Raw genomic sequence first — 26537 nt, forward strand, 5'->3', positions numbered from 1 at the left:
ACACTCACTTCCCAGGCCCCGCCCCCCCCGTTTACTCTCTGTGAACGTGACTCCTCCAGGGACGCAGCGTGAGTGGGATCACACGGTGCTTGGCCTCAGTGACTGGCTTTTTTCACTGAGTATCACATCCCCGCAGTCCCCACGTAGCAGCAGGAATCAGAATGTCCTGCCTTTAAGGCTGAATGACGCTCTGCTCTATGCGTGGACCACGCTTTGCTACTCTGTCATGCGCTGATGGTCATTTGGGTCATCTCCGTGTTTTAGCTGCTGTGAGTACTTGTACATGGGTGTACAGATATCTGTGAGTCGTCTGCACGTTTTAGCTGCCGGGAGTCTTGGTGCATGCGTGTGCGTGTATCTTTCTGAGGCCCTGCTTCGGCCTCTTGCGGTGTGTGCCCCACAGTGGGGTTGCTGGATGTGGGTGGCCTTTCTCACCTGCTGAGCAGCCGCCACGCCGTGTCCCACAGCAGCTGCACCACTTTACATCCCCACCAGCAGCGCACGCGTGTTCTGGTTTCTCCACATCCTCACCAACGCTTTAGGTTTGCTTATTCGTGGGTTTTGTGGGGTTTGGGCAGTAGTCAACATAAGGCGCTGAAGTGGAATCTCACTGACGCTTTGATGCGCATCCCCCTCAGCTGAGCATCTTGTCTCACGGGCTGGTCGTCTCGGCCAATTTTGAGTTGGCTTGTTCGGGCCTCTCTTGTTGAGCTTTAGTTCTTTATGTGCCCAGATGTGGAGTACCACCCGACCCCGCCTTCACCCCGAGGCCCCCCGCCCCTTCCCTGAGGGCCCCTTCCCTTGGCACTGGCCGGGGAAACGCTGCGGGGCTGGGGTGGGGGGCAGGCGGCGGGCGCTGGGGGCTCCCCCCACCAGGCGATCGCCCGTCAGCTGCTGACTCGAGGGAGAGTGGGCAGCAGGTCCGGGCAGGTGTGCAGATGTTCCATGAGCAGGGCTGGCAGCAGACCCTTCCCTGGAGGGGAGGGAGGGAGGCATGGCGTTGGAGGGGTCCCCATGGCCCAGGCGCTCAGCAGGAGCCTGAGATGACAGCGGCTCCCACCCGGGGCAGCGTGCAGCTGTGCGGCCCGGGGCCAGGGCGGGTTTAATCACAGCCGCTCTGGGCAGAGGGAACAGCATGTGAAGCTGGGCAGATCAGACGCTGATTTGTGCAGCCTCGTGGTGAGGTGCAGGATGGGGGTTGGGGAGCTTCTGCTCCCGGGAGCTCCCTGAGGTCCTTCAGACGCCCCCTCTTCCCCCATGCCCACCGTGCACTGGCCCGGGGCCTATACCAGGCTGTGCAGTGAGTCAGGGATAGGGATGTGGACCCCCAGCCGGTGGCCCCCGCTCCTTCTTGCCAAGCTGCACAGGCAGCCCTGCCCGCCAGCCACACCGTTGCTACCGTGGCTGGACTCACAGCTGAGAGGCTTCTGTGTCTGGAGTGGAGACCCTTGAAAGTGTCCAAACCACCTCCGCTCAAGTGTCGCCTCCTCAGAGAAGCCCTCCCTGACCGCCACACGCAGACTGTTCCCGTCACAGCTCTCCGGGCTGGGGCCGAGGTCAGGACCCCCGGCCCTGGCTGCAGGCAGGGGGCTTCCAGCCCGACTGGGCAGGCGGGACTGGGCTCCCTTTGGTTTGTTACTGCGTCCTGGTCTCCCCTCTTCGTGTCCCTGCAGCCCCCTCGGCATCTCTTCTTACAGGTGGCAGCTGGGCACAGTCACTCCCCAGACCCGCCCTCAGCCTTGCTTCCAGCGGGTCCCGGCTAAGCCCCCTAAGACAGCTCCACGGGCATGGCCTCTCTACTTGGCGCCCCGCCCCGCCCCGAGGAAATTTCCAGACCTCAGGCGTGCATTGCAGGGGCCTGGCAAGCTGCGAGGCTGGGGCAGCTGCCTCCCTCTGCTCGGGGTCCGGGGGCTCAGCAGCCCAGAAGGTCCCTGAGACGACGGGGTGTCTGGCAGCGTTTCTGCGTTCAGGAGACAGAAACCAACTCTGGCTAAAGTCTAGCCAAGGAGAATCAGAGATGGGTCAGGGCGGAGGGATGCCCGGACAGGCAGGGCGGGGCTGGGCCAGACGCAGGCCCGTGGGAGCCAGGGCCAGGCAGCTTGGTGGGGCCACAGAGCGGAACCCTGTGGAGACACTTGGCGGGACACCCGTTTGGAATCACCCAACTGCTGTTGTATGGTTGAGGTTTTTTTTCCTTATTTTATTTTTTTGCTTGTTTTCTTTTTTAAAAACTTGTAATTGGAGGCTAATTACAATATTGGGGTGGTTTCTCCCATACGTTCACAAGAATCAGCCGTGGGTGTACATGTATTCCCCATCCTGAACCCCTCTCCCACCGCCTTCCCTGTTCTTAATTTATTGTACGTGAAGTATAGTGGATTTACAATGTGGTGTTAATCTCTGCTGTGCAGCACAAGGCTTGTTACACGCGTATGATGCTCTTTTTCGTACTCGTCCTCCTCGTGTTTATCGCAGGAAGCTGAAGGTACTTCCCTGTGCTGTGCAGCCGGGCCTTGTTGTTGATCCACCTGCTAACACCGGGCTTCCAGCTCCTCTCCTCCCCACCCACCCCCTCGGCAGCCTCTTCTCTCTGTCTGTGCGTCTGTTTTGTGGTTAAGTTCACGAGCGCCGTATTTCAGGTTCCTCGTGTAAGTGATACCATCTACTTGTCTTCCTCTGTCTGACTCAGTGTAATCTCCAGGTCCATCCGCGTCACTACAGACGGCATTGGTCGCTCCTTTTAATGCCTGAGTAATATTCCATGGTGTGTGTGTCACATCTTATCCATCGTCTGCTGGTGGAAACTCAGCTTGTTTCCATGTCTTAGTTGCTGTGAATAAAGCTGCTATGGACACAGCATGAATCCTTCTGAATTATACTTTTGTCTGGATATACGCCCAGGAGTGGGATTGCTGGGTCATATAGCAGTTATATTTTCAGTTTCTTGAGAAACCTGTTTTCCATAGTGGGTGTACCAATTTACGTTTATGGGGTATATTTTAGATTACAAAATATTCCAAATCTAGGGAAAAGAAACTAACCATCTATACAGAATATAACTCTTCCTGTGCGCCTGGAACCATTCTAAAGCGTTTAATATGAGCAAAACTTCCGCAGATGCTCGTAACGACCCCCTGAGGCAGGTGCAGTGTTTTCAGGTAGGGAAACCGAGGCACCAAACAGCTGCCCGGGAGCCTGGGTGGGGTGGGTGGACAGCCCCGTGGGCCCCCACAGCCACCATCCAGATGTGCTGAAGTTTGTTTACATTTTGCCTCAAGAGGAGGGAGGGGAGGACGGAGAGGAAGCTGCCCTGCGCCCTGCCACCCGGGGTGGGTGGTCCCCTGCGTAAGTCAACACGAAGCCCAGGGCACCGAGGGCCCTGGCGGACCCTGTGTGAGCTCTCCGCTACTGCCCGCGCTCTGGACATGCCCGCCCGTGGTTGCTGTCTGGAGGTCGGCATGGGAGGTCAGGATCCCAGAAGGATATGCTGTCTGTGGGACCCCCGAGCTTGCAGGAGGCCACAGCCTCCCCACCCACACCAGCCATCCCTCCCAGTTCCCTTCCGAGCACTTCCCAACTGGGGAGCCATCCCCTGCATGTGCCTCCCCGCCAACCCCGCAGCGGGGCTCTGAGATCTGCAGGCCCATGCTTCTCTCGTGAGATTCATACAGACCCGATCACAGGGTGATCTCTCTCTGCAGCCTGCCCTGCGTGAGTCCCCGTGGCGTTTTCTGAAGCTCTGTCCGCGCAGAGAAGACTCGACCAGCAAGGGAGCCTGGCTTCTCTGCCCGGGAGCCAGGCAGGTCTGGACTCCAGACTCAGGGGGACAGGCCAGTCCCGCCTGAGCTGGGGAGGGTGCTTCCCACCAAGACTGGCTCGTGATGGCATGGGGTGATGCCCTCGTGCGAGACAGGAGCTGGGTGTGTGAGGCTGGAAAGTGGGCAGGACCGTGCTCACTGCGGCCTGGAGCACTGTGTGGGCATTCGTGTCGAGTCTCCCCAAGTGTCCGTGGGCTTTGACCCGTAGCCCTGCCTCTGGGCAGGCTCCTGAAGGAACTCCTCATGGATGAAAACAAGGACTGCCCTGCTACAGAGCTTATGATGGCAAAATACCTTCAATAACATTGCTGTCTGAAAATAAAGGCTTTGTTTCTTAGTTGACACTACAGCCACTCACATGAGTGTCAGAGGGTCCTTAATGGGCTGCCCTGGCGGTCCAGTGGTTAAGAATCTGCCTGGCAATTCTGGAGACTCAGGTTCGATTCCTGGTCTGGGAACTAAAATCCCACATGCCCAGGGGTAACTCAAAGCCCACGCTCTGCAACTGGAGAATCCGTGGCTGGGGTCTGCGCCCACTGGCAGTGAACCAGGGCTCCACCACCATGCCCATGCCCAGCGGATCCCGGAGCGTCGGCCCATCAGCCCAGGGCTCAGGGGGTCGGCGGTGGGTAGCAGAGTCCTCAGGCACAAGTAGAAGTCCTGCCAAAACCAGGCTGAATGACCCGACTGAGTCAGAGCCACAGTGACACCAGAAGTTGTACCGGTTGCTGGATGTGTGTTCCAGCTCAGATCTGAGCAAAGCCCTGGGCCTGACCCTGCCGGCGCCTCTCACCAGCTGTGTGACCTTCGGCAAGTGACTTAACCTCTCTGAGCCCATTTAGTTTCTTCAGGCATAAAAGGGAGCTGATGCTTACCTGAATTGGTTGCTGGGAAGGATAAAGACGTGGGAAGTGTCTAACTGTGCCGGCCACACAGTAGGCACTCAGTTAATTGTAGTGGCCACGGGGATGGCGGTCATGGGGGTGATATCCACTGCTTTTACTTACCTGGGTGGTTTCTAGAGAGTCTGGAGCTCAAGGTGAGAGGCGGTGGGAACTGGCTTTAGTTTTCTCTGCTCACTGCTTTGATTGGCCCCGGCTTGACCTTTCAGCCCCTGGGTGACCATCTTTCAGTACCTCCTGGGGGTGTGCGGAGGCCCGGGGTCTCTGTCTGGGGGTCCCCTTCTCCGCGTGGAAAAAGGCACCGGCGACGAGCCAGCCATGGGTCTGCTGGCTTCGTGGCATATTACATGTTTGTTGTGGCTTTAGCTTGGCATTTCCTTAAGATCTAAGCATTTCCATAAAACCACCCGGGTCGTTCACTCTTTCCATCATTCCGGCCAACTCTGCACGGTTGGGGGTTTCGTGGCCCTGGAGCTGGCGTGTTGCGTCCCTTCTCACGCAGGCTTGAAATGCTGCGGGAGATGGTGTGTCCCTAGGGTGTCCAGGCTGTGACCTCCGAGCCGTCTGCCTTGGAGACGGGTGACCACCGCGATGTTTATTCAGTCACTGGCTTCACAAATGCAGCATGCGCATGCTCAGAGCTCTGCCTCGTGCGGACCCACAGGGATAAAATGGGCGAGGCGGGGCGCCTGGAAGACCCCTGCATGCCAAGCATGTCGGGGGGTGGCTGAAGGGCTTGCTCCTCCATGGGGACCCAGTGTTGTCCGGGCCAGCATGTGGTGGAGGCCAAAGGTGAGGGGTGAACAGGAGGACCTGTGATGACCCCAGGTGCCTGGAGTCCCTGAGAGCAACTGAGTCCAGAGCCAGGGCTTGGGGGGCAGGAGAGAGAGGACGAGGGAGACCCGGGGCTGAGCTCTGGCCCCCGGTGGGTTTCTGCCTGGATGCTGGGTCAGCTGTGCATGCGTGCTAAGGCGCTTCAACCGTGTCCGACTCTGTGCGACCCCATGGACTGTAGCCTGCCAGCCAGGTTCCTCTGTCCGTGGGATTCTCCAGGCAAGAATACCGGAGTGGGTTGCCGTTTCCTCCTCCAGGGAATCTTCCCGACCCAGAGATCGTACCCGCATCTCTTACGTTTCCTGCATTAGCAAGCGGGTTCTTTGCCATTGGCGCCACCTGGGAAGCCGGGTCAGCTGTAATCCACTTACTTACTACAAGGTTTTAAGACTTCACGTAAGAACGAAATCACGGCTCTGAACCCACCCTCTAGACTGCAGAGAGCCCGGATCTGAGGGTGAGGGAGGTTCGGCGTGGACTCGGAAGGTCACAGGTGAGGGCTCCTGGTGAGCACTCAGCAGAGGGCTTGCCCTCAGGGCCCCCCAAGGACACGCCCCTCCCCCCTTCATCCCCAGCCTGCTGTGTTCCAGGTCTGCGCCCCCGCCCCAGACTGGCCACGTGCGCTGTGCTTCAAGGAAAGCAGAGAGCACAAACACGTCTACATGGAGAGCACGTGTCATGAAGTTACACGGGGCACAGGACACACTGCCGGCCCTTCAGGTGGGTGCGGGGAGCGGAGAGTGGACGGACAGGCGACTGCAGTCAGCTGGGCGGTGACTGATGGCCACGGTCAGACGGCAGGCCCGTCCTGCTCCACGACGCACCAGCTATGCGACCTTAGGCGGGTCACGTTACCTCTCTGTGCCACAGTCTTCCCAGCTGCTAGCAGTGCCCCTCGGGGATCTCGGTGAGGATTGAAGACACAATGGGACCCTTAGGACAATGCCCGGCACGAAAGGAGAGCTCTTCCTGTGCATGTAGCAAGGATTTACCAAGCACCTACTGTGTGAGGGGCACTGTGGACGCAGCATTGACAGAGACGGGCAGCTGCCCCTGCCCCCGTGGGGTGGGAGGCCCCGCAGGTGCGGGGGGCAGACCCTCCTGGGGCCACCCCCCCTTCCCTTGCCCAGAGGCCTCAGCCCCTGGCCCCCGGGGAACCCCCGCCAGCCAGACCCCCACTGTTCTGCAGTCTGGAAGGCTTTTACAGAACGCTGGCCCTGCAAGGCGCCCTGGCCACTGCCCAGCCCTCTCTGGTCCTTGGCTCTCTCTGCGTCGGGGGACCCAGCCCTCCCCCAGGTTGACATTGAGGCCCGCAGTGCGGGAACGGCGACCGGGCAGCTTTAAACACACCTGCAGCTCCCAGAGGCTCCAGCCTCGTGGTCCCCGGCCCACAGACGGGGCCTGGGGTGGATGATCTATGGGCGTCCCGGGTGCGTGGGAAGGGGTTAATTAAAAAGGTGTCTGGGAGATGAATTTCTGGAAACACAAATTGGAAACCAGTGGAAGCTATTGATCCACTTAATGGGAAGCTGATGGTATCAGAGCGAGCAGACAGCTCTGGCTCCGGGCGATCGATCCCGCGCCTTCTGCGAGCCGACCTGCCGGGGTGGGGGGTGGGACACGGCGGGCTGGAAGAGGCCCCCCGCCCGCCCCCGTCCCCCCAGGGCCCCGCGCTGACTCTGGGCCCCAGCAGGGGAGGAAGAGGAGCTTCCGCTGGCGTCGGAGCCCCGGCGACGCCATGGGGTCACACGTGATCGCAGCTGGGCAGAGACAGGCCGTGTCCTCAGCTCTGCGGCTCCGGACGTGCGCAGCCCGCCCCAAACCCAGGCCCTCCTGGGGCTCACGTTTAGTGGGACGGACCACAGAGTCTGTTTAGTCCGCTGTTTGATCACACACCGTGTGCCACGGCCTGGAAGGGCGAGAACCCGGCGGCCACGGCAGCTGGGATGTGAAAGGGACGTCGTCATGGCAGCCGACAGGTCGCCCCGCCCCCTCAGCCGGTTGGGCGTCTGCAGCGCGGTCTGCGCCCCTCCTGCTCCGTACAGAACCCGGGACGCGGGTCCTTTTGTGCCCATTTCTCAGATGCGTGGCCGTGGCCCCGGGCCCTCACCCCGCTCGGGCAGTGAGATGTGGGTGCCTCGCGTTGGGGTCCCCTGGGGTCCGAGCAGGGCTGCGTGGGCCCCAGGCCGGCTCGACCGCCTCTGGGGGCTCAGGCTGGGCTCTTCTGGAGCAGCTGTCGCCCGCCCTGGGACTGGGGACCTTAACTAGCCCTGGGCACAGCTGGTGATGGGCTCCGTGCCCAGGCACCCCCGCCCTCCCCAGGACTCATCCTGACAGCACTTCCTTGTGAAGGGCTCTCCCGGGGTCTGGGTGGGCACGATGGCCTGTCAGGCCATCATTGACTCCTGGACTTTATAAGTGTTTGTCTCTGAAACAGTGACATTGGAAGATGGCCTCCAGATTTTTATCTCCAGCCTATAGTGCCACCCCTCCACAGCTCCCCTCTGCTGCCCCCAAACTTTGGGCCCCTACATCAGCGCCTCCTCAGGCACAAACGTTCCCCACCCACACTGGGCCCCGCAGCTGGTCCCCGGTCACCTTCCTGCCCTCTCGGCCCCCAGGGGAGCTCTGAGAAGCACAATCCACATCGTCTCAGGCGCTTGAAACCCACCTGCAGCTTCGCACTGCATTAGGCACAAAACCCAGACCCCGCAGTGCACCTGCCTGCACCCCACAAACCCCTGTCCCCCGATGCCCTCCCCAGACACGGGGCTCCCCGAGTCCCCCTGATGCCCCCCCACTCCCCTAGCAGCTCTTTGAGCTCCTGGGCTGTCCTCTGGCCTCAGGGCCTTTGCACCAGCTGTCTGCACCACTCCTGCCCCAGGTCCTGGTCTGGCTGGAGCCTTGTTGCTCTTCGGGTCTCAGCTGGGGAGCACCCCTGGCCACCCCCTCAGCCCTCTGCAGCGCTTGGCGCCCTCTTGAAGGACTGTTAGCAGAGGGCTTCAGCATCTGCACCCACTTCCATGGCAGCAGGCACCGCCTCTGCTACTCACTGCCCAATCCCCAGGGCCGAGCCCAGGGGTCACTAAACATTGGTAGAATTAATTGATGAACAAAACGTGAAGCCCTGCAGGAATCCAGCCGGAGACGCGGACTGACGTGGCCCAGAATGCTGGGTTTACCAGCACTTGGTGGCGTGGTACTGAGCGCTCACCACCCTCACCCCCAAGCACTGACTTGAGGATGGTTGGCCTGGGCCCTGACCCAGCTCCAGCTCTGAGAGAGGCGGGGCTCTCAGAGAAGTCGCGGGGGCAGGTCTATGCTGAGACCCCATCCTCTGGCAGGGGGAGCCCCTAACCTTGCGGAGCCATGCCAAGCAGGAGGAGTCACCCCTCCTCCCAGAGGACAGGAACGTGAGGAGCAGGCTGATGGGGAGAAGGGAAGGGTGTTCTGGGCAGAGGGAACGGCATGTTGGAAGGCCTAGGGGTTGGGCAAGTGCGGTATCAGGACAGGAGAGGCGGGTGCTGCCTGAGCCCCGCTCTGGAAGGAGGACCGTGCTCCTTCCTTGCTTCCCTCCTCCCCCAGCTCAGGGCCGGGTGGCTCTTCATCCGGACCACAGGGTGGGTGGGGGGCGATCTCCATGGCTCTTGCCCCAGCCCCCCGGCTCCCTGCTCCTGCCTCCACCCCTCCCCTCCGTCAGCGCAGGACACAGGGCTCCTTCCCACCTCCCTGGGATGCCCCCGCCCACTCCCTCTGGCCCCCTCAGGCCCTCGCCCTGTGCCAGCCACGCTGCCTCCTCTCGGGCCCTGGAGCGCTGCGGCCGTGCTCCCTGTGCAGGGCCTCTGTGCCTGGCTCCTTCTGCCCAGAAGGCTCTTCCCCGACATCTCCACGGCTCCTCCCCCTGCCCCCCCCCCGTCTCAGTGGGTCACCGGGCGCCCCCACCAGCCTTTCTGCTCCCAGAGCCCGGGCCCCTCTGACCCCCCGCACTGCCCTGTGTTGTCGGCCTCCCAGATCCCGGCTTTGTCTTCTTCTCTGCTGTCCCCGCAGTGCCCGAGAGACGGCTGCACGTGACGCCTGCCCCCTCAGCGTCTGTCGAGTGAATGAAGAAACTCTGGGGTCTCCCGGGCCCCCTGACCCTATACCCGAGGGTCAGGTGAGGTCGTGGGCCCCCTGGGGCAGGACAGGCGCTGGGCACCATCACCCTGGGGTGCTCGGTCTGGGCCTCCAGAGGCTCCCCCAGGGCTCGGGGCCCTAAATGTCCAGGGCCCTCCACACCCAGGTGGGCCAACGGCCATCTCCCCTAGCGCCTGGAGCTGGTGCTGGAGAAGCGGGCTGCTCGGACGGCTGCCTTCCTCGGTGACAAATGGCTGATAATTAATGTTGGGCCTGCACGCAGCTAATCAATTTAAAGTTGAGCGTGCAGCCAGAAGCGATCCCGAGAAAAAAAAAGTGTTCAGCACCACATCCTCCTCATTCTCGCTCATCAATCACAGGTTTTGCAAGCAGCTTATCAAAATGTAGAGAAAAGCGTGGCTGGAGGCATAAAAGGCCCTTAAAGGCCCAGAGAAGGTTTATCGGGATTTTGCAGTTGTGGGTATGAGGAGCGGGGAGCGGGTGCTGGGAGCACGGAGCGGCGGGCCTGGCCCATTTCACAGAGGGAAAGGCTGAGTCTGGAGCAGGGCAGTGGGTGAAATCTGAACAGGGGTGTGGCCAGGAGCCCCAGGTACGGGTCCCGGGGCTGCGAGGTGGGCAGCCAGGCAGACTCCAGGTCCCACCTGGAGGACTTAGTGATGGGAGGGCTCGGGAGCCCCATCCGATTGCTGGCGGGGGGAGAGCGTGGTCTGGGGTCAGGCAGACCCGGGACTCGAATCCCGGCTATCTCCTACCCACGGTGTTGGGGGCCACGGTACCTCCCCTCTCTGAGCCAGGAGGACCCTCTGAGAGGTTTGCCGAGATGAGGGGAGGCTGCGTGTGTCAAGGCCTTAGGCACTTAGGGGGAGTTCCTTAGGCGTGCAGTTGGCACTCAGCAAATGGCAGCTCTTCCTCCGGCAATCAGAGGCCCAGAACGGGTCCTGGAGGGCAGCTGGGGTTGCTGTGTACCTGGGGCGTGAAGACAGGGCTCCGGGTGGGCCTTCTCCAGGGCGGTTGTTCAAAGCACCAGGAGGCAGCTGTGCATTCGCTCCTGCTCTTCTTCTGTGGGAGGGCACTTTCCTCAGGGGTCGCCTCTCCCCAGGGAACTCCTATGCATACTTCAACACCCACCTCCCATGGCCCCTCCTTTTCTTGCCTCCCTGATTACTGAGTCAGCTTCTTACCTTCTTGAATTCCTGCTAGACTGTGAGTCCTGGTGGGGAGGGTCTGTGCCCTCTGCCCTAGTCTGAGGCGACATTTTGTTCGATGGACAGGCGGTGAGTGAGTAAATGACTGGCTAGCCCTCCCAGCCCTGCCCTGAGGTCACCCAGAGGCCTCCCCTCATTGGCCCCCGCCCACTGTGAAGTCCCTGAGCGCCAGGGCCCGGCTGGGGGTTCTGTTCGTGTCTGTTCATACTGTTCTCGGTACGCAGCGTGTACCCAGTAGGAGTCAGAGTGACTCAGGTGAGGACGGGGGGCACGAAAGCTGAGCCTGCATTCTGCAAGCGCCAGCTCAGGGCCAGGACGGCGCTGGGCATTTAGGGTTCTTTCTCTGCCTCCTACCAAGCCCGGGTCTCCGTTGTGGGTAGTGAGGCAGAGGGACCCTCGTGGTGGAGGAGTCAGGACTTAAACCGTGGGTTCTGGACGACTCTGAGAGCTCTCGCTAGTCCTTCTCTGTCTTCCAGGGAGTCGATGCTCGAATGAATGAATGGACGGATGGACTAATGGGTGACGGAGTTCTCGTAAGAGTCTTGCCACCTCCCTTCTGCCTCGCCCCAGCCGCCCGCCCGGCCTGTCCCCGGGGCAGCTGGCTCAGCGCTTTTATTTAGGGCCATAGAATGGAACCGCGTGGCCTCAGGACCTGTCTGATTTTCCTGCAGGGCCCCCGCCTTCCCCGGCTCTGAAGCGGCAGCTGCTGGCCCCTCCCACCCTCTGCCAATCAGACCCCATTGTCCTGCGGCATCTGGAGCGCTCTGCAAATTGCCAGCCCCAAAAGGCTCGCTCAGCATCCTTGGAGAGAAGCCGTCTGCGCCTCCTTTACAAGCACCAGTTCCTAAAAGGCTGGTGATTGCGTCCTCAGCGCTCCCGCTGGGCCTGCCCAGCGCCTGGGAGTGGTGGAAAAAGCCCCAGATGGCTGGGGCGGGGTTGGGTGGGGGGTGTCGGTGATTATCACTGAGCAGGAAGTGAGCTTGGCCTGCTGTGAGCAGGGAACGCGGTTCTAAAATCTCTCTCAGCCATCCTCCCCGCAAACCTGTGCTCCTGCCTGTCCCGGGGGGCGTCTCTAATGGGTGGGACTGCGTCACCGTCGCCGGGAGGGTTGTAAGCACTCTGGGTGGGGGGGTGGGGGGCTGCTCCAGCCCCGCCCCAGCTCCCACTAATGGTCACGGTGGACCAGCAGCCCAACCCCGCCGTGTGCCAGGTGCGTGCTTCCTGGTGTGTGATGTGGTGTCCCCAGCGTCCATTCACGAGCCAGCGAAATGCATCCTGAGGCTTCAGTCCGCTCTCCCATCCTCCCGGAATTCCCAGCAGAGACCCAGAGACGGCATGTGCTGTACTTCATGTCACACAGCCTGGTGGGTGCAGGACTGGCCAGGCTGTCAGGTCAGGCCCCTCCTGCTCCCTCTGCCCAACCCTGTGGCTGCAGACGGGCCCCTGGCCTCTCTCTGTCCTCAGTCTCTCCATCTGTACTATGGGTCCAAGGAGAAGGCAGGGCTGCGTAGGACCTCGCCCTGAGCCCACATCAGCGGTCCAGGCCCCTCCCCTGTCACCGCCTCCTCGGGCAAACCTTCCCACCACACCCATTTATCAGACAAGGGGCCTGAGGGTGGGTGGGGCGATTCCCCAGGTCCGAAGTTGAGCCCCTCTCTGAGACGTTGCTCTTCCTCTGGGAGCTGGCAGCCTCCTAGGGGACAGTGGCCAGCGGGTGCACCCCTGAACCGGGGGCTCTGGGATCAGACCTGGGGTGGGGGCTCCCTGAGCACAGGAGCGTGGCAGACGGGCCCCCAGCACGTCTTGGGTGAAAAAGTGGATTCAGTGATGCTGGTAAGACACTGAATCAGAGGGCTGGGCACGGCTTGGGATGGGAACAGCCTCCCCAGGAGCGGTGTGGTACAGGAGGAGGTCAGCGGGTCCACGGATTGGCTGGGGGCGGCTGCACCAACCAGATCCTGAGATCGGAGCTTGGGGACGGGAGTGAGCTTGCCCAGGGGTGGCCGGGGGGGCCTCTTCAGCTGCATTTGGGCCGCGATCTCAGTGAGAGAAGGAGCCGGTGCTGGGGCTGGGGAGGCGGGGGCAGAGCCCTGCAGGCGGCCGGGGATTCGCGGGCCTTTGGGAGCACAGGGATCTGGGGCCCTCGGAGGCAGGAGAGGGCGCAGCAGCTGGGAACGAGGCCTGTTGCAGGGGTGCAGAGCGGGCCCCACAGGCCCGGCCGGGGGTCTGGACGCCGCTGGGGGAGGGGGCGCCTGGTGGGCTGGGCCTCCGGGTCTCCGTGGGTATCAGGTTTTGCACAGGCCTCCGTTCCCGACTGCGTGGCGGCCCAGTGCTGCCCTCTGCTGGCGTGTCTGAGTATTACACCCGTGGTGTTGGGCGGGACCTTCCCGAGAACTTCATGGGAACGTCCCTGGGATCCGGGGTCCTCCGGGATGGCAGGCGCTCCCCAAGCCTCCTTGCTTGCTTACCTCTAGGGCCAGGGATCTTATCCCCTTTTGAGGCAGCCGGTTTCAGCTCTGCACGGCACAGATCAGTTTGCAGTTGGTTTCCTCCCAGCCTCAGCCCTGCCCCCTGGGTCTCAGGCCAGCCTCCCGAGCTGCCCTGATGCGGGCTGGGCTTTTCCAGTTTCTCCAGGCCCTGCGCACCCTGGCCTCACCCAGAAGCCTTATGCCTGACCATCTTCCATACCAGAGCTCAGACCAAGAAGACAGCCCGGTGGGAGGTCCAGACACCCTCAGCTCCTGCACGGGATGTGGCTTTCCCAGGAAGATCCCTGCAGACCTCCAGACCGAGCCCCTTGGGGTTCCCCTGAATCCACAGGGAGGTTGGCAGGGGGCAAGTCTTGGGGACCAGCCAGGCGTGAACAGAGGAGTGAGCGACGATCCGAGCCCAGCAGGGGTGGGGCTCCAGCACACAGGGCCCCGAGATGTCATGGGCTCAGCTCACGACGCCCTTCCAGGACCTTCCACAGCCCCGGCCCCTGCTTCTGCACAGGAGGCTGTTCCCAGGGAGCCCAAGAGGAGAGGAGAGGGGAGAGGAGGAAAGTGAGCAGGCTCAGGCAGCTGGGGAGGCGGGCCTGAGACCCAGGGGGCAGGGCTGAGGCTGGGGGGAACCAAGTGCAGACTGATCTGCTCCGTGCAGAGCTGAAACCGGCTGCCTCAAAGGGGATGCGGTCCCTGGCCCCAGGGGCGAGCAAGCCAGGACCTATGGGGCAGGAGGCTTGGGGAGTGCCTGCTATCCCTGAGGACCCTGATCCCAGGGACGTTCCCATGAAGTTCTCGGGAAGTTCTGGGGTTGGTCCCGCCCAACATCATGGGTGTAATGCTCAACTCCATCCCTCACACAGGCCGATCGTCAGATACTGTCTGAGAACTTGCCGTGTGCCCAGCACCGTCCTGAGCGTTGAGGACAGATCAGGGACTAAAAGAGACAGAGCCCTTGTGCTCGTGGAGTCTGACACTTGAGTGAGAACAGGCAGGCAGCCACGAAACCTGGTGCTGTCAGAGGCGGATAAGCGCTCTGAGGATGCAGGCGCAGGGGACGGAGCTGGGCAGGGGAGGCCCCTGTGAGCAGAGACCGGAGTGATGAGAACCTGGGGGAACGCGTTATTTATGCTTCCTTGCTTATTTTTTGTAAGAAGGGGTGAGGTAATTCATACAGTATGAGTTCACCCACTTGCAGTGCGCGGTGCCCTGCGTTTTGGTGTATTCAGAACTGTGTGGCCATCGCCGCCATCAGTCTAGAGCCTTCCTGTCGTCCTGAAGGAAACCCCGGGTCTACCAGCATCACCCCCGTCCCCACGCCACCCAGCCCCGCAGCCTCTCCTCGCTTTCTGCCTCCGTGGCTCTGCCTCTTCTGTGCACTTGGTGTGAATGGACTCTGACGGTCCTCGTCGCCTGGTACGGTCTCCTTTCACTCGGCTCGTGTTTTCACGGCCCGTTCACGCTGTGGCACCTAGCCACACTTCACAGCTGCTGTAGCCAACTGTGCGCCGCCGTGTGCATACGCGTGCTTGCTAAGTCACCTCAGGCGTGTCTGACTCTGCGGTCCCGTGGACTGCAGCCCGCCAGGCTCCTCCGTCCGAGGGATTCTGCAGGCTAGAATACTGGAGTGGATTGCCATGCCCTCCTCCAGGGGACCTTCCCGACCCAGGAATCAAACCCGAATCTCACCTCTCCTGCCTTGGCAGGTGGGTTCTTTACTACTGGTTGTGTGTATATGATTCATTCTATTGACCCCTCCTCAGCAGATGGAGGTAAGGGCCGTTTCCCCTTTTTTGGCTATTATGACTAATGCTGCTGTGAGCCTCTGAGTTCAGGTTTTTGTGTGGACGTGTTTCCAGCGCTCGTGGGTGTGGATCTAGGTCACACAGTCACTGCGTGTGTAACCCGTGAGGGACAGGCCGGCTGTCTTCCGCGGCGTCCGCAGCATTTTCTGTCCCCACCAGCAGAGTGTGAGGGCCCCGCCTCCCCACGCCCTCACCGGCCTGCCTGCGTTCTTGTCCATTTTTGACCCCGGGGGGCGGGTTTGCATTTCCCTGACGACAAGCGATCCGAGCGTCTTTTCACGTGCTTATTGGCCATGCGTGTATCTTCTTTGGTGAAGTATCTGTTCAGATTCTTTGACCTGCAGTTGTTTGTTTTCGAAAATAAAAGCCAATGATTCGGCAAGAAGATCGCCAGAGAGCTCGATAGGAGTGGCCGCCTTTGTGGCGCAGAGCTGAGACCACGGGGTCAGGGGCGGGGCCCAGATTTCACTATGAATCGTGTACGCTTTTGGCTTTTGAATGTATTATAAAATACGTTCTTTAAGTAAATGTGAAAAAGAATAACTACAGGAAGCCATCCAAGGCAGTTCTCACTGTGTCCGGAGCAAACATCTGAAGCTCGTTTAAGGACACCCGTTTGGGGCCTGACTGGGGCCCGGTAGACATGGTTCCCTGCCTGCCCAGGGGCCTCGCCAGCCCCTCACTCAGCGCCGGCGGGGTCCCCAGCTCCCCTCCTACGGCAGGATGGCCGCCCTGCCACGCCCCTCAGCCACGAGTTGGATGGGAGACAGCAGGCTGGGAGTCTGGCTGCGAGAGGGGGAGGTCGGTGTGGCCCCGTGCGCTGTCCCTGCATCAGGGTGGCTGGGGGACCAGGGACACCCAGGCTCAGCCCTTCTGCACAGGCGTGCCCCTGGCTGAGCACTGGGATCCCTGCCCAGGGATCCAAGTCAGAGATCAGTCCTGAGCCCACGTCAGACGCGGGGAGTCAGCTCCCCCTGCGTGGCCCCCTTGCTAAAATACAGAAACATGTTTCCTGCTGGGAGTTGCAGACTGTGCCGAGCCTTGGACTGACCCCTTCTGCAGCTCTGCGGTCGTGCCCGCCCCCCGGCCCCCCAGGACCTGCAGGGGAGGCGTTAATGCTCAGCGCAGCAGAGGTGCTTCTGGTATATATTCATATATTCCAAACGGCCCCCTGGGCAAAGGCCCTGGAGCAGCAGAGGGCTTGCCCGACAGGGAAAGGGGCCACTGTGCCTGCCCAGTGAGTGAGGAGGGGCAGTCAGGGGACCACGCAGGCTGGGTGCCTCCTTGCACAGAGTGCCTCCTGCTCTGAGTGAGGCGGGGGCCCCAGAGGGTGCTGAGCAGCCCTGCAGAGTGCTCTCGCTTGCAGCCAGAGGAGCGTCTGGCTGCCATCGGGAGGTATAGGTGGGAACCCGGGGCGCGGGGACTGCCGCTGGCCTCCAGGGCCCAGGCGGGTTGTGGAGGCGGGGAGGGTCAGGGCCGGCCGGGGACGTGAGGGCAGGAGAGGCCGCAGAGGAGCGAGGCGGCCGATTGACGGCAGAGGAAGGCGGAGGAGCAGGCGGCGGTGCGGGGCGGGGCGGAGGAGGCTGGCCTCCTCTGAACACCTGTCTGAGCAAAAGCGACTCGGAGGCCGCGGGACCTCCGGCCGGGAGTCGGTGCAGAGAGCAGGTTGGAAGCATAACCGTGGGCATTGTCAACAGATGGGAGTTCACAGAGCCCGGGTTGGATTGGACCCCCAGGGCCCAAGGCAGACAGAGGAGGGGGGCGAGGGGTCCGGGAGGAGCCGGGCAGTGAGACCTGGTCAGGGGGACAAGGGGACGCCATCAGCCCATCGTGGCTGTGGCCCCGCGCCCAGCAGGCGCCTGGCGGGTGCTCGCTCAGCAGCGGGGCCAACGACCTGGCGCGTGGGTGGCCTGGTCCTTTGGACCCTGGGCCCCCTGCCGGCAGACTTTCCTTCACCAGGGGAGCTCCTACTCTGCGCCGGGCACTGGTTCCAGCAACGGGGGGCGACAAGGGAGCTAGCCACCCCGTGGGAGCGGTGGACGATGACCGCCCAAACCCATTCGCGTGAAGCTTCAGGGTGGGGTCCCACCAGGCATGTGGCAGGCAGGCGGCCCTGGTTTCCATTTAGGGTCTTGAAAGAGTCTCCCTTTAAAACGCATTCTAGGGGCTTCCCTGATGATCCATGGGTGAAGAATCGCCTGCCAGTGCAGGAGACACGGGTTTGATCCTTGGTCCAGGAAGATCCCACGTGCCCTGGAGCCGCTGAGCCCACGAGCCACAGCTCCTGAGCACACACTCGGAAGCCCGAGCTCCCCAGCAGAAGCCGCCGCCACAGTGAGAAGCTGCATACTGCAGCGGAGACCGGCACGGCCAAAGATACAGAAATGAAACTACAAATAACAATAACAATATTTTAAAATAACAATAAAACTGCCTTCAAGTAAAAGAAAAAATCCATTAAAGAAAGCAGTTACTTGGCTACTGCACAAAGGCCCTCGCGTGCTGAAGGTCGTTGTGGCGATGGAGGTTTGAGCTGTTTGTCTCATTCCCTGCGAGGCAGGTGTTACCATCCCATTTGACAGATGGGGAGACTGAGCCCCAGAGACATGAAGGGCTTGGCTGCAGGCCTCCTGCCCACCCTCTGGGGTGCTTCCTGCACCAAGAGCCTTTTCTTCTTTGAGCAATAAATTTGGGAGGTCCCCAAAACAGCTGGGGAACTTTCCAGATGCAAATATTCCATCTGGTCCATTAACTAAAATCACAGCAAATAAACTATAATCACAAGACCTATTATTAGTGCAGAGGCACGTAATTACCCGGCACAGAGTCACTGTTGGAAGAATCTTCGTCTGGGGGCTGGGGGGGTTGCCAAACCCGTGAAGGGTGAGGCGTGTGGAACAGGAAGCTTCAGGGTGGTACCTGCCTTTCTGCCAGTCCTGCTGGGGGTGAGCCAGGGAGTGTGGCTGAGGGCATGTGTTAATCTCTGCCTTCGGTGGACATTTCTTCGGGCTTCCCTGGTAGCTCAGCTGGTGAAGAAGCTACCTGCAGTGCAGGACACCCTGATTTGATTCCTGGGTGGGGAAGATCCCCTGGAGCAGGACATGGCAACCCACTCCAGTATTCTTGGGCTTCCCTGGTGGCTCAGCTGGTAAAGAATTCACCTGCAATGCGGGAGACCTGGGTTCAATCCCTGGTTGGGAAGATCCCCTGGAGGAGGGCATGGCAACCCACTCCAGTATTCTTTCCTGGAGGCTCCTGTGAGCAGAGGAGCCTGGTGGGCTACAGTCCATAGACTCGCGAAGAGTCGGACACGACTGAGCAGCTAAGCACAGCACAGCCGTGTGCGGCCCCCTCGGTGTACTGAAGGGAGCTGTGATGACCACACAGGGGACCTGCCCCTGTGGACCCGCCCCTGTGGACCCGACATTCTCTTGAGGGAAGACAGATGTTGAAAAAAAAGAACGATTACGCAGGATCCTTTCAAATGCTCTGGATGAAATGAAATGGCACCTCGGGGGCCGTGTCTGTGAGGGTGTGAGGAAAGGCTGCCCAGGCTGGGGGGGCTCTGGCGGGACTGGGACGGCGTGAGATGATGGTGTGAGGTGGGCCTGGAGGAGGGCACTCTGAGGCTGGGGGGCTCTGGCGGGACTGGGACGGCGTGAGATAATGGTGTGAGATGGGCCTGGAGGAGGGCACTCTGATGGCAGGAGCAGCCGTGGGAAGCCCTGAGGCAGGAGCCAGGCAGGGGGCGGGGGAGGGGGAGGGGCGAGTGCGGCAGGCGCGTGGGGTGGCGGGGTCGGGGAGCCGGGCCAGGCGGCCGGGCTTTATTCTGAGCATCCCCCAGGCGTCCGATCGGTGTTTGTACAAGCCGCCGCGGCACAGCGTGGAGAATGGCCAGTAGCCCCAGTCAAGACAGAGCAGGACTCTGGCACTCTGGGGAGGAAGACGCACTCTGGTTCCCTTCTCAGGGTGGCCCCCGGCTTCCTCCAGGCCCCTCCCCGAGGGCGCGGAGACAGACGGGCCTCTCCCTCCGGCCATGAGCTGTCCATCCCGCAGCCCTCGCTGTGCCCATTCTCAAGGAGGACCCTGCGTTTCCAGTTTTTCAGGCTACAAACGGAGGCTCAGAGACAGCTTGTCCCTCGCTGGGGGTCACACAGCAGGTGAGCGGTGTGGTGAGCAGAGTCCGAGTCGGCTGGGCCTCTGCCCAGAAGCAGCCCTCATCCCAGCAGACAGTCCTGTCTCTCTGGGCTGAGTGACCAGAGAACCCAGTCCTCCAGCCCGGGCCCCCCGGCAGCCAGACCGGCCCCCGCTGGCCTGGCAACCAGCCTCCTCCCCAGGCCCCTCCCGGGGTGAGGATGAACGGGTGATCAGACCGGCCCGTGGCCCCCTGGAGGTTGGGGAGAGGAGATGCGGGGCTGGGTGCTGTGGGGTCGCACTGCCCGCTGCAGCCCAGGGGACCTGGGCCCTCAGATCAGGTCTCACGGTGGGGGGGGAGGGCAAGCAGCGGCCCACCCTCCTCCCCCACCCACAAAACGGGGTGACGACCCCCAAGTCAGCGCCTTTAATAGTCTTCAAAGCCACTAAGGCCCTTGGGCTGCAGCCGCGCCCGCCACCTGCAGCGCCGACTTCTCAGCGCCCCGCCCGTCCAGCCCAGGGGACGCTCTCGCCTTTGGGGAACTCGGGCCACAGGTGCCCTGGAGCCCACTCACGAGGTGTCCCGAGCAGCCTCTGCCGGGGACCAGGGGGACCCATCCCCAGACGGGAAGCACGGGGAATGGGGCCGGGCTTCCAGGCAGGCAGCAGGGAGCTGGGGCCCAAGCCTGCATCCCACCCCAGACCTGCGCGCTCCACCCTGCAGGGCCCGGCTCCTCCGCCTGATAAGACAGCTCAGTGGCGTTTCAGCTGCTTTTTGGCTCCTGGGGAGTTTAATGTAATAATATATTTTCTCCTTATTATAGTTAATTCATGTGGTAGAACATCTGAAAAGTAAGTTAGAATGAGAAAGGAATTAAAGTTGATCGGTGACCAGTACTCAGGGCCAGCTGTCGATGTGGCCTTTTTCTGGCTGTCTCTCCGTCACATTCTTAGGTGGGTACTGAAGACACGCTTTGAGAACCCCCGTCTTTTTTCTTAAGCAGCAGTCGCTAATTCCCTCTGAAGGCTGCGTGATGACCAGCGACGGGCGGGGATCGTGGGATGCTGACCTTCATTTGCTGTTTCAGTGTGCTTGTTGTAAACGTGATGAGCATGAGGCTTAGAGCCTCTTTTGAATTCTTGTTTGCTAAGACGTGCTGTTCCTGTGTTATCTTAGACCCTGGGGGTGCGGGGTCGGGGCCCCTGTGATGGGACAGGGAGGATGTTGGACCCTGGGAAGGACGCGGGGTGGGAGGGCGTGGGGGCCTGCGGCTGTGGCCGGAGCTCCCCAGGTGTCCCCGCCTCCGTCACTGGCTTTTTTCCTTCTCTCTTAGGTGTCCGCGCCCCCGGGCTCTGCTGACCTCCCCTGCGCACCCCTCTCACGCCCTCCCCTCTCCCCCAGAGCTGAGCCTCCAGCCTGACCCTTAGAGCCTCCTGGCCACTGCTCATAAGCGGCCCCCAGGCCCCAACCGCCAGGGGGATGGTCACCTCTCCCACCCGCGCCTCTTCCTGTGTCCCCAGGTGGGTGAGTGGTGCCAGCAGCCACCAGCGTCCAGGCCAGGAGCCCAAGTGTCGTCCTTGTCCCCAGGCCCCACCCCCTCGAGGGTCTGCACACACCCCTTCCTTCCACCCCTCCCGATGCTGTGTGCAGGCCTCCCTGCCCACCCCTCTCCAGAGCCCCAAGTCTGCCCCCCGCCCCCATCCCCCACGAACGTCTCATCACACGCCCCTCCTCGGCGCCCCATCCCCCAGATGAAGCCCGAGCTCTCGTAGGCGGAGGCCCCTCGCCCGGTGCTTCTCAGCTCCAGGCCTCTGCACACGCTGGTCCATCTGCTGGGAACGCCTTTCCACGCACCGTCGGCCCGACAAGTTCCCACCCATCCTTCCAGGCTCAGCTTCCACGTGCTGCCCTCCGGAGAACTTCCATCCTTCCTTCCCATTTCCCTTTCCCCAAGGACTCACCCCTCCTTGTCTCACTCAGATATCCTGTGGGACGTCCAGGCAAACAGTCGCTCGATATTATAATACTCCATCAGCATCATAGCTGTTAAAAGGCATAGGAGTTAGGGCTGGCCCTGGTGAGACGGGGTTATCGGCGCACCTGACCTCGCAGCTTCAGGCGCGGCTGCCTCCAGACGCTCCAGCACTGACCCCCGGGCCCGTCTCTCCTGCTCCCCGTCCAGCCCCTTCTCAGGGGCCCAGGCGGAGCGGCAGCTCCCGTCTCTCAGATCTAAGCTCAAGTGCAGGTTGGGAGAGTCTGCACCTCAGGCGAGTTGGGCCTCCTCCCAGCTCGAGTCCGAAGCCGGAACCTGAGCTGGGAGAGGAGTCAACCCCCCCGGAGCCTCAGGCACTAAGGGGGTGCCCTGGTTGCCACAGGAGGGGGCCCAAGGCCTACGGTGGGCCCAGGAGCCCACTGCCTCCCTCCAGGCAGGAGACACAGGCTGTGTCTCACCTTCCGCCCTCCCCGCCGGGCCGCAGCCTGGCCCTGCGGCAGCGTGAGTCAGCGCTTTATGGATGAAGGAGCAAGTGGGTAGGGGATTAGGGCTGCTCTGTGGTCAGAAATGCTCCTGGCCCGGGTGCTGGGGGCTGGGCAGCGATGCCCCGCTCCAGGCCCCCAAATACCCACAGAGCCCAGCCCCACAAGGATCCGGGAGGGGACTAGCCCCTCGGGGGCACTGCCCCCTCACACGGACCTCAGAGGCCTCAGCCCTGCCACAGGGAGCAGCCCGAATCCCCAGCGACAGACATACACACAGAGAGCCCTTCAGCCGAGACGGGCCAGTGGGCCTTCGGGAAAGGGACTGGCGGGCCCCTGCCCAGACGTGACCGTGAACGCACCACGGGCGGTCCGTGCCGACCCAGCCTGTGAGCAGGGCCTGCCTGCCCGCATCCCAGCATCAGCTTGGGGCTTCCCAGGCTGGGGCGTCCGGACCCCTGGGGCCGAGAGAGGGTGTCGGGAGGGCAGCTTCCCTTTCACAACCGTGCTTGCTTTTAATGGTTCTGTCTCTTTACTGGCTGTGCCGGGTCTGTGTCGCTGCACGGGCTTTTCTCTAGGGCTGACTGTGGCCGCTGTCTCGCTGGGGGGAGCCGGCTTCTCCCTGCAGCGGCTTCTCTTGTGGCCCACGGGCCTGGTCGTTCCCCGGCACGTGGGATCTTCCCGGACCAGCGATGGAGCCCGTGTCCCCTGCGCTGGCAGGCGGATCCTTCACCCGTGAGTTACCAGGGAAGCCGCGTTTCTCGTGGTCTAACCAGCCTGCCAGATGCACGAAATTTACCGTGGTGGCCGGAAGGTTTGCTTTTCAATGAAAGTTACTTTAGACGTAAAATTAATCCAACAGTGGAAGCAAGGGGAGGATCGGGAGCTGTGGTGCGGTCTCTGTGAGCCGCGGGGCTCTGGCTTGGCTGGGGCACCGGGGGAGTGGAGGCCCCAGCCCGGCTCTCCTGACCCCAGGCCCAGCCAGTCTCAGTTCTGCGAACTTTCCAGGCGCCCAGCCCGGCACCTGCCGCGCTCGCTGAGGCTCTGGGCCAAGGCCGTGCGTGGGCCCCCCACCCCGAGGCCCGCAGCCGGCGGCGGAGCTGACTCCTGGGCTTGACCGCTGGCTGCTCTGTCGGCTGAGAAGCTGCGGGCAGGGGTGCAGCACCTGTTGGGAGAGGGAGGGGCCCAGCGTCCCGACACACTCGGGCCGTCGCCTCTGGCTCCGTGTCTGGTCATCCTGCCCCGCCACCCTCACCGACCTTGGGACAGCCAGGCAGGCCCGCCTGCGCCTTCCCGGCCGCTCCATCCTGTACCCCCACGGGCTCCTGACTGGGGCTCTCAGGGCCCCTGTTCTGCCTGCTCTCGCCCTGTGGGTGAGCAGGATGCCAAGGCCTGGGCAGAATCAGACCCGCCTGCTCTCGCCCTGTGGGTGAGCAGGATGCCAAGGCCTGGGCAGAATCAGACACCGCCCGCCCGAGGCGGGTCCCCACGCCTCCAGCCTCCAGCCCAAGTGCCGCCTGTCAGGGACCCTGTGCCCCAGGTCGGGGGACAGGGCACCGTGGGCGTTTGGTGCCCTGCAGAAGGGCCCTGCCCGGCCCCCGGCAGCCCACCCAGTTTCCGGAGATCATTGCTGTGGCCGCTTCCTCCCCACCTCTGCTCCCTGTGTGTGGGGAGCTGGCGGTTCAGGGATGTGAGGGGCTGTCCACAACCGGTGGGGCCCTCCCTGCACCGAGAGCCAAGCCCACGCCTGTGGTTCAGGGACTCTGCACAGGCCCCAGCTCGTGGACCAGGGCTTCCGGGATTCGCGTTCTGAGCGTCACGCATCCCGGTGGCATAGAGAGTGCTGGGTAGCGACCCCCGGGATGGTTTCGTTTGTGCAAAGCCTAGACGCGGGCACAAGCCTTCCTGCCACTTGTTGGGTATCTGGCTCTGCAGGAAAACTGACGTCAGACTCACCGTCTGCGTCTTTACGCCTTTTGAGGTGTTCACAATTTTTATTTCCTAACTGAACATGATACCGCTTTTTAGGGTCTTCATGATACTTGTTTATTTCTGTAGGCATGTGTAGGTAGCTAAAGACACAGAAAACATTCTGTAAGGGCCCGTTCTAACAGATCAGAGCGGGGAGGTCAGCGGAGACAGCTGAGCGCAGTGAAAACTGGGGGAGCGGTCGAGGGAGCTTTGTTTAAAGAGAAGAGCCTTTCATGTTATGTGTGCAGTTACGATTTTGCTTCTGTAAAGTGTAATGCTTCAGTGAGAAGGGGAAAAACAATTCCAGACCTTGAAGGATTTGTGATTCTGAGATTTGGAAAGTCAGAATGCAGATGGTTCCGCATTTCCACGGTTAGAGCAGGGTGGGGGCTCCGTGCCGCCCCCGTGGGAAGGAGGATGCTGGGACCCCCACCCCCGGCCTGGAAGGTCCTGCGACCTGAGGATCGGTTGGCTCCGTGCTCCCGCCCTCTCTGCCAAAGGCCATGTGCTCCTTTCCGGGGCACAGATGGGCACTGGCCGGAGTAGCAGGCGGGATGCTCTGTGTGAAGGTGCCTGTCCGCCTGCAGGGCGGAATTTTCCAGTGGAGGCGGGGAGTCCTGTGTGAGAAACGTCGCCCCGCCACCTTGAACCTCTGCTTTCTCTCCCCGTATGGGTCACTTCCAGGGGTCCTCAGTGGCCTGATGGGGGCAGGGGATGCACGCAGGAATTTCCAGAGTGAGCCAGGAGAGTGGGTGACTGCTAGGGTGAGGGGTGGTCCCAGCGCCAATACGTGCCCCAGTCTCAGGCCTGCAGGGGGGTGGGAGGTGAGCCTGCCTTTGGAAAGGCCCGCGTTCCCCACGCCCCACCCCAGGCATCTGGTTCGGTCAGGAAAGCGCCACAACCTCGTCCTGCAGCGTTGCTTCCCGACTGTGTGCCCTTGGGCCTGCTCGTGACCTCGGGCTCCACCTCCAGAAAGTGAGTGACAGCCCCCTCTGATGGTGAAGGGGCAGGCTCGGTGTGATGCAGGCAGAGCTGGCGCTCACGACTGCGCCTCTGGTCACGGGCCCTGCTCGGTGACCTGCGTCACTTCCCAGCAAGACGAGCCTGCGCATCTCTAGTGAGAGTTCAGAGCTGTGATCTCAGCTGCACAATTTTTGGAGACTCCTTTGCACCTGACCCTGCGCTGGACACCGACCACCAGACATCCAGCAGCCCCACCCTGCCCCCCCAGGTGGCTTATAAACACCTGCAGTCTTGGAACGTGTGTCTGAACTCCAGGGTCTTCTTCGTTTGCCCTTTTTGAAATAACAGACTAACGTATAAGAAACACACGTGTAAGTCTGTGAGGAGGACGTGTCCAAAAGCCATGGGTGTACAGGTGATATTGTGACCCCCAGGGAGGCTCCGAGGGCCGAGACCCAGGAGACCCAGGAAAGGGACGCTGGGGCCAGCTCTGCCATCTGGCCAACCCGGCCCCCTGCCCCTGCAGCCGCTCTGAGCCTCAGTTTCCTCCTCTTGAAAATGGACGTGATAAGATCATCGTCTCTGAGGAGGTTGAGTCTTGGCTCCACCGGTGCGAGGAGGTGAGTTGCCTCTGGGTGGGAAGGGCTCTGAGAAGTCACTGAACCTCGGAACTGGAGCACAACCAGCCTCATGGAGCCCTGAGTTGCAGCTGCTGTTATTTAGGGGTCATGATTAAAACTCCATGCAGCTCCAGTGAGGGGAGAGGTGGGCGGGCTCTAAGGCAAGGTCAGCCCACTTATCTGGCAGCCTTTCTCTCAGGAGGGAAGGCTCTGCTGGGGTAAGACGGGTCCTTCCCAGGTGCTGCTGAGGAAGCGTCGAGCAGTCCCAGATGCCCTCCACCACCGTCATCCAGCCCCGTCTCTACTCCGACCCCCTGTGAGGGCCTGCCGCCGGAACTGGGTCCCATCTCTGCCACTTTTTGCTGTGCGGTTTCAGGCAGGTCACCTGCCCTCTCTGAGTTCTGTTTTCTCCATTGTAAAGGAAGGAACGCAACGAAATGATGCAGCAGCCGCCCTGCCCCTAAACCCAGCGGGTCTGAGAGCCCAGAGAGACTGGGAAGAAGAGAACGGCCCTCTGAGCTGTCAGCCAGGGGGCAGGGCCTTCCTACCCCTTCTCTTATGTGATCAACCCAGCGAGGAAGTTAGGAATTGCTGAAGAGCCAAGACTGCAGTCAGACCGCCCTGGTGTGCCGCCCACCAGCTGTGTGACCCTCAGCGGGTGTTGAACCTCTGGCTTTGGTTTCCTCTTCTGTAAAATCTTGTATCTCACTGAGGTTGTTACAAGGATTATAATGCACATAAAAATTATATATGTGTAAATAATTTATATATATAAAGTGTATCTATTACGTGTGTCTATGTAGATATATATGCCTGGTGGCTCAAGTGATAAAGAATCCGCCTGCAATGTGGGAGACCTGGGTCCGATCCCCGGGTTGGGAAGATCCCCTGGAGAAGGGAAAGGCTACCCACTCCAGTACTCTGGCCTGGAGAATTCCAGGGACGGTATAGTCCGTGGGGTCACAAAGAGTCGGACACGACTGAGCGACTTCACTTGCAATACGCGTATGAAGTAGGTTTGGAATTCCTGATTTACGAATGAGGAAACAGACTGATCCAAAGTGTGTCTGTGGGGAGACGATGGAAGCGACCACCCGTCGTCACCGCGAGGTGACTCGCCTGCTGCCACGCACTGGCCTCCTCAGTGGCTCTCAAACACACACAGAGCATTCTGCCTCAGGACCCTGGCTGT

At 61.5% G+C, this 26537-nt stretch overlaps 1 protein-coding gene and 1 long non-coding RNA gene across 7 annotated transcripts in view; both read left to right on the top strand.

Moving 5' to 3' along the window:
- IQSEC1 (IQ motif and Sec7 domain ArfGEF 1) overlaps positions 1-26537 on the top strand; it is a 285544-nt gene that overhangs the window by 116446 nt on the left and 142561 nt on the right. The window lies entirely within an intron of this gene.
- LOC147348746 (uncharacterized) lies at positions 5779-26147 on the top strand. Of its 2 annotated transcripts, none has more exons than XR_015151968.1 (3): positions 5779-6047; positions 6130-12726; positions 17346-26147. It is a non-coding gene; the product is annotated as an uncharacterized LOC147348746 (long non-coding RNA). The 2 variants fall into 2 exon arrangements; XR_015151969.1 differs by having other exon boundaries at positions 6145-12726.

The sequence above is a fragment of the Bos grunniens genome, chromosome 22 (genome assembly GCF_055505025.1).
Source record: "Bos grunniens cultivar Pamir isolate PY7600 chromosome 22, Bosgru_T2T1.0, whole genome shotgun sequence".
Classification (NCBI taxonomy): domain Eukaryota; kingdom Metazoa; phylum Chordata; class Mammalia; order Artiodactyla; family Bovidae; genus Bos; species Bos grunniens.